This window comes from Eriocheir sinensis, chromosome 27, assembly GCF_024679095.1.
Source record: "Eriocheir sinensis breed Jianghai 21 chromosome 27, ASM2467909v1, whole genome shotgun sequence".
Classification (NCBI taxonomy): Eukaryota; Metazoa; Arthropoda; class Malacostraca; order Decapoda; family Varunidae; genus Eriocheir; species Eriocheir sinensis.
In genome coordinates, this window is record NC_066535.1 from 14670661 (window position 1) to 14677194 (window position 6534).

The window sequence follows — 6534 nt, forward strand, 5'->3', positions numbered from 1 at the left end:
CAGAGGCGCACCTGTCCAGGGCGACGCAAGGGTACACTCTGTTAGACCAAGGTTAGACCCACTTCCAGGCACACAGCACCCCACAGCAGCCGACCAGCGGACAAAATACCTCCACACAGCACCCCAGAGTCTTCCAGATCCATGCCTCACCCCCACATTCCCTCACAGCCCCCCACAGTACTGCTTTTGCCCCCACACACATTCCCACAGTCTTCCACAGAGCCTTTCACAGCCCCCCACATTACACCCTTTGCCCCCACACAGTCCCCACAGCACCCCACAGTCTTCCACATCCACGCCTCACACCCCCTACATTCCCTCGCAGTCCCCCACAGTACTATCTTTGCCCCCCCACAGCATGACCCACCTCCCATTACACCACCACAAAACATCATACAAGTCTGCTACACAGCCCCACACAGCATCATAAATTAGCCCCCACCAGCATCACACAGCAAATCAAAACTTTTCACAGCACCAACCACCCCACAGCCTCCCACAGCCCCCTTGCACCCAACACCCTCACACATATATCTTTAAAGTCCCCACTCCCTACTCCCAGGCCCTCCCCCTCCCACCCCCACTCCCCTACAGAGCATACATCAACAGTCCCCTTTTCGTGTCCCCCTCCTACCCCACAGTCTGTCCATACCTTCACCCCCTAACCCCTACCAAGCAGAACATGTATCAGTATCCCCTCTGAACGCCCCCTCTCACCCTCGACCCCCCCCTTCCCCATGTGACCAGGCTGACCCCCTCAATAGAGCCCAAAACGCCCGCTCCTCTCTCTCTCTCTCTCTCTCTCTCTCTCTCTCTCTCTCTCTCTCTCTCTCTCTCTCTCTCTCTCTCTCTCTCTCTCTCTCTCTCTCTCTCTTCTACTACTACTATTACTTTCAATAATAATAACTACATCAAACTAATAAAAAAAAATAATGTATTGAATAAAAGTTCAGGTTATGGAGGAAAAATAATTCTTAAATATTAGTAAAAAAAACGTAAGATTTGCAAAAAGAATCCAGTTTGTGGCCCGGTTCACTTTTATCTTTAATGGAGAGAGAGAGAGAGAGAGAGAGAGAGAGAGAAAATACTGGTAGAAAAATGCTAAGAATTTCATAAAAGTAAGTATGTCAGTCCGTGGAACCGAAAAAAAGGGGGGGAGGGAAGTGACGAGGAGGAGGAGGAGGAGGAGGAGGAGGAGGAGGAGACGTGAAAATGAAATAAAGAGAAAAGAGAAGACGAGTAGCAGTAGTAGTAGTAGAAGAAGAAGTAGTAGTAGTAGTAGTAGTAGTTGTAGTATACATAAAAATAAAAATAAAAAAAAGAATTCAAAGGTGGCAGTGATGTCGGAGGAAGCAAGGAGGAGGAAAATGCAGTGGCGTCGAGGAAGGAGGAGGAGGAAGAGGAGGGGCTGAGGAATGGCCGTGCGCGGGTGTGTGAGTGAGGAAAAATGACAGAAATGATGTTAAGAAAAGCGACACTTTCTCTCTCATTCCTGAACTTGTCACGCGCGGTCACCTGGAACGAAGAGAGGGGGGGGGGGGGGGGGGGACGGGGGAGATAAGGAGGGGATGAAGGATGATGAGGGGGAAGTCAGAGGGAGGGGAACAAAGGGATGGGGATGTAGAAGGCGTATAGAGGATGATAAGGGGGAAGGCAAAAAGAAGGAAGATGGGATGGATAGCTGGAGGAGAAGGGGAAAAGGGGGAGAGGAGGTGGGGAGTGCTGGGGAGGTAGAGGGAGAGTAAGAGTGGTCGGGGAGGGTTGAGGTAGGGGAAGGAGGGGAAGAAGGGAGACTGAAGAAGGGCTAAGGGATAATTACATAGAAAAGAAAAAGGAGGAGGAAAAGGAAGATGAGGATGAGGAGGAGGAGGAAAATAAATAGAACGAAGATTAGGAAAAAGAGGAAGAAGGGGAAAAGTACAGCGGTTATAGATAAGAAAAGGAAGAGGAAAAGAAAGCAAATAAATGGAAGAGCGGAATAAGAATAATGGGTAGGAGGAAAGGAGGCAAGAGGGTGAAAGGAAAGGATGAGGGTAAAGAGAAAGGAGGGAAGGAAGGAAGGGGAGGAGGGAGGGAGAAAGGGGAGGAAGGAGGAGGCGCTGGAAAGGGTACAAGTGAGGGGGAATGTGAGGGGTGAAAGGAAGAGGAGGAGGAAGAGGAGGAGGAGGAGGAGGAGGAGGCGCTGGAAAGGGTACAAGTGAGGGGGAATGTGAGGGGTGAAAGGAAGAGGAGGAGGAAGAAGAGGAGGAGGAGGAGGAGGAGGATTGTAATGGTGGCGAATGGAGGTAAAAGGTGAACGGTATAAGTTAGGTCAGAGGAGGAGGAGGAGGAGGAGGAGGATGAGGATGAGAGGAAGGAGGAGGAGGAGGTGTACTACTAAGATTCAAAGGGTCATAAGGTCAGTCCAGGAGCCAGACCAGACCAGACCAGACCCAGAAAGGAGTAGCGGCGTCGAGGAATGAGGAAACAGGTTCTTCATGGAGTGTCGGACTCGTACTAACAATGAAAAAAAAGGTCACAAAAAAACGTAAGGGAGAATGTCATGCCGTATCGAATTAGGCAAATGAACTCGACACGCAACACAAAAGACCTATACAACACTACACGCAACACAAGACACCTATACAACACTACACGCAACACAAAAGACCTATACAACACTACACGCAACACAGAAGACCTATACAACACTACACGCAACACAAAAGACCTATACAACACTACACGCAACACAGAAGACCTATACAACACTACACGCAACACAGAAGACCTATACAACACTACACGCAACACAGAAGACCTATACAACACAACACGTAACACAGAAGACCTATACAACACAACACGTAACACAGAAGACCTATACAACACTACACGCAACACAGAAGACCTATACAACACTACACGCAACACAAAAGACCTATACAACACTACACGCAACACAGAAGACCTATACAACACTACACGCAACACAGAAGACCTATACAACACAACATGCAACACAAGACACCTATACAACACTACACGCAACACAGAAGACCTATACAACACAACATGCAACACAAGACACCTATACAACACTACACGCAACACAAAAGACCTTCTATACAACACAACACATTACCTGCGAGACACACCTGGCTATTATACCTGGCCTAACCTTACCTTACCTTCCCATCCCTACATAACAGAATAGAGGAAAGAAAAGGCGTATTGAATTAGGCAACACTTCGCAACACACGCTCTGGGCTACTCAATAATATCAGGGTTATCTTGTTCTCCCTTCCTCGGTGGTGTTTCTCCCTTCCCTCTTTTTCCTGGTATTTTCCTTCTTTTCCTCACTCTTATCTTCTTGTAGTGATTTCTCTCCCTTCATACAGTCCCTTTTTTTTCCGGTATATTTTTTTCTTCTTTTCTTTTCTACCTTCTTGCAGTGTCGTTCTTTTTTCCCTTCAATCCCTCTTTTTTTTCGAGGTATTTTTCTCCTTTACTTCTTCCTCCTCCTCCTCTTAATATAATCCCTCTTTTCCCCAAGGCATACTCCTCTTTTTCTTCTTCCTTTCCTACCTTCTTGCAATGCCGTTCTTTTCTACTTCCAATCCCTTTTTTTTCCAGGTATTTTCTCTCCTTTACTTTCTCCTTCCTCACCTTAATTTTTTCCCCTCTCTTGCAACCTCTCTCTCTTCAGGTATTTTCCTCCTTTTCTTCCTCTTCTTCGCTTTCCGTTAGACTTTTTGCCCATGGTTTAATACTCGACAAGTTCCTACAGTGTTTTTTTTTTATCGTTCTTGCTGTCAACCTATTTAGCAGCTCTTTTCTTTCTTCTCCTTCTTCTTCTCATCTTCTTTCTCTAATCTGTCTAATCCATTGTTTAACCTTCCTATAAGTGCTCCTTCACCTTCCCTACAATTATTTTCCTCATTTTCTACCGCCCTCTCTTCCTTCTTCCTCTCCTTCCTTCTCTCTCCCTATGTCAATGCTGTATAATTCCATCTACTTGCTGTTTTTTTTTACTCCTCCCCCTCCTCTAATCCCTGCTTCTCCCTCCAGTTATTTTCTTCCTTTTCTTCCTCCTTCCTCCTAACCCTAACCCTTAACAAGCTGCATACTTTCATCTTTCTGGTGTGATTTATCTCCCCCCCAATCCCTCTATCTTTTTTTTTTTTACTTATTTTCTTCCATTTCCTCCTCCTCCTCCTCCTCCTCCTCCTCACTTTTCTTCCTTCCCTCTCCCTCTCCCTCTCTAGCTAATGCCGTCTGTAATTCTCTTCCCTCCTCTTTGTCTATTGTTTTTTTTTTCTTGATCTTTCTTCCCTGTTTTCCTTGCCTTCTCCTGTGCCTTCATTTGTCTTCATTTTCTTTATCCTTGTTTTTCCTTTTTTCCTTTCTTGGTATCTTGCTTTCTTACTTTTTTTAATTTGTTTCCTCTTCTATATTTCATTCTTATGTTTTCTTTCTTCATTTTTGGTTCCTTTTCTTTCTGCTTTCTCTCCTCTTTTTTTCTTTTCTTTTCACGTTCTCTTTCTTTCTCCTCCTCTTCCTCATTTATATTTATTTTTCTTCTGCTTATCTTCCCACGTCCTACTTGTTATGTCTGCTTTCTCTCTTTCTCTCTTCTCTCCTCCACTTCCTTCTTTCCCTCGTTCTGCTTCTCTCCTCTCCTCTCCTCTCCCCTTCGTCTCTTCCCTGCTCTCCTCTCCTCTCCTTCCATTCCTCCTGCTTCTCTTCTCATCTCTCCCCACTCCCTTCCTTCCTCCTGCTTCTCCTCTCCGATTCTTCCCTTCCTCCCTGCCTCTCTTCTCCTCTCCTCTCCTTCCCTCCTGCTTCTCTTCTCATCTCTGCCCCTTCCCTCCTTTCCTTCCTTCCTTCCTTCGTCGATCGCGGGGAAAATCTTGTTAGCACCAGAATCCACGAACACGATTCCAGTTAAGTGAATGCATTTCTTTCAGGCGGTCTGGCGTGCTTGGAAAGGGGGGGGGAGGAAAGGGGGAAGGGAAGGGGAAGAAGAGATGGAAGAGAGGGGATGAAGTGTAAGGAAGGGGAAGGGAATGGTGAGGGGGAAAGAAGGGGATGGAGAGTGGGAAGGAAGGGGAAGGAGAGGGGAGTGAGGAGTGAGTAAAGGGGAAGAGGAAGAAGGGGAGCAGAGGGGGAGAAGCACTGACGAAAAGGGAGGAATGGCAAGGGAAGAATAAAAGGAAGGAGAAATGGGAAAAAGGACAAGGAATGGAAGAGGAAGAGGGGAGAGAAAGACGACTGATGAAAAGGGAGGGAATGGAAAAGAAAGAAGGAAGGAGGGAGGACAAGTGATGGGAGAGGAAAAGGGGAGAGAAAGAGGATTGAGGAAAAGGGAGGGAATGGAAAGGAAAGAAGGAAGGGAGGAGAGAGGGAGATAAGAGAGGAGGAAAAAGTAAAGCAGAAGAGGAAAGAGGGAGAAGGGGAGGAAAATCGGAAAGAGGGAATATAGGAGGAATGGAAGGAAAAATAAAAAGGGAAGGAGGGAAAGGGGAGAAGGGGAGACAGAGGAATGAGGGAAAAGGGGAAATGGAAGGAATAAGGAAGGAAAAAAAGGAGGAAAGGGAAGGGGGACTAATTTGACTAGGAGAGGAAGGGAAAGGGGAGAAGGGAAAAAGGGGAGAAGGGAAAAGGGGAATGAGAGGGGGAAGAAGGGGGAGAGAAGAGGTGGGGAGGAATTTTCTGATTCATTAATAACTGGAAACGAGAGAGAGAGAGAGAGAGAGAGAATGGAATTGAGGCATACCATCTGCACGAGTCAAGGGGGAGGGGGGGGGCATTCTCTCTCTCTCTCTCTCTCTCTCTCTCTCTCTCTCTCTCTCTCTCTCTCGACCAGTGACCTTCCTCCACCCTCCACCATTGTTCCGCTGCGGTACACACACACACACACACACACGCACACGTACACATAAAAACACGTCTTGTTAATCCCCAAGGAGAGAGGGAACGGTGTAGATGGGGAGGTAAACTGGTGGAGATGGGAGGGAAGATGGGGAGGGATGGGGGATGAAGGGAAGAAAGAAGGGAGGGAAGATGAAGGGAAGACGAGAAAAAAAAACGAGAAGAGAAAATGGATGGAGGTGGATAATTTGGGGAAGAAGGAAGAAGAGAAGGGAAAGAAGATGGAAAGAGGGAAGAAAGAAGGGAAAGAAAGGAAGATGGGTAGAGAAAGAATGAAGGGAAGGAAGGAAAGAAGAAGGGAAAAGACGAGAAATAACGAGAAGATGGAGATGGATAATTTGAGGATAAAGAAGGGGAGGGCAAGAAGAGAAGGGAAAGAAAGGAAGATGGGGATGAAGAGAAGATGGGAAGAAAATGCGAAGGGGAAAAAAAAGATGGGGAAGAAGAGGGACGACTATCTCTGCTTCAATGCAAGAATAGAGGAAAAAGGGATGAGGGGAAAAGAAAAGAAAAGAAACTGCAGGATAATGGAACAGTGCAGAAGGGTTAAAGAAGGAAAGTAGAAGGAAAAGAAGGAAAGTAGAAGAGTTAAAGAAGGAAAGTAGAAGGAAAAAAAGGAAA

The 6534-nt window shown here is 46.5% G+C and overlaps 1 long non-coding RNA gene across 1 annotated transcript; it reads right to left on the bottom strand.

Moving 5' to 3' along the window:
* Positions 1-1595: 1595 nt before the first annotated feature.
* Positions 1596-3234, bottom strand: LOC127004168 (uncharacterized). Its single transcript, XR_007757668.1, has 3 exons — positions 3041-3234; positions 2861-3010; positions 1596-2800 (listed from the first exon to the last, which is right to left on the bottom strand). It is a non-coding gene; the product is annotated as an uncharacterized LOC127004168 (long non-coding RNA).
* Between the last annotated feature and the right edge of the window lie 3300 nt (positions 3235-6534).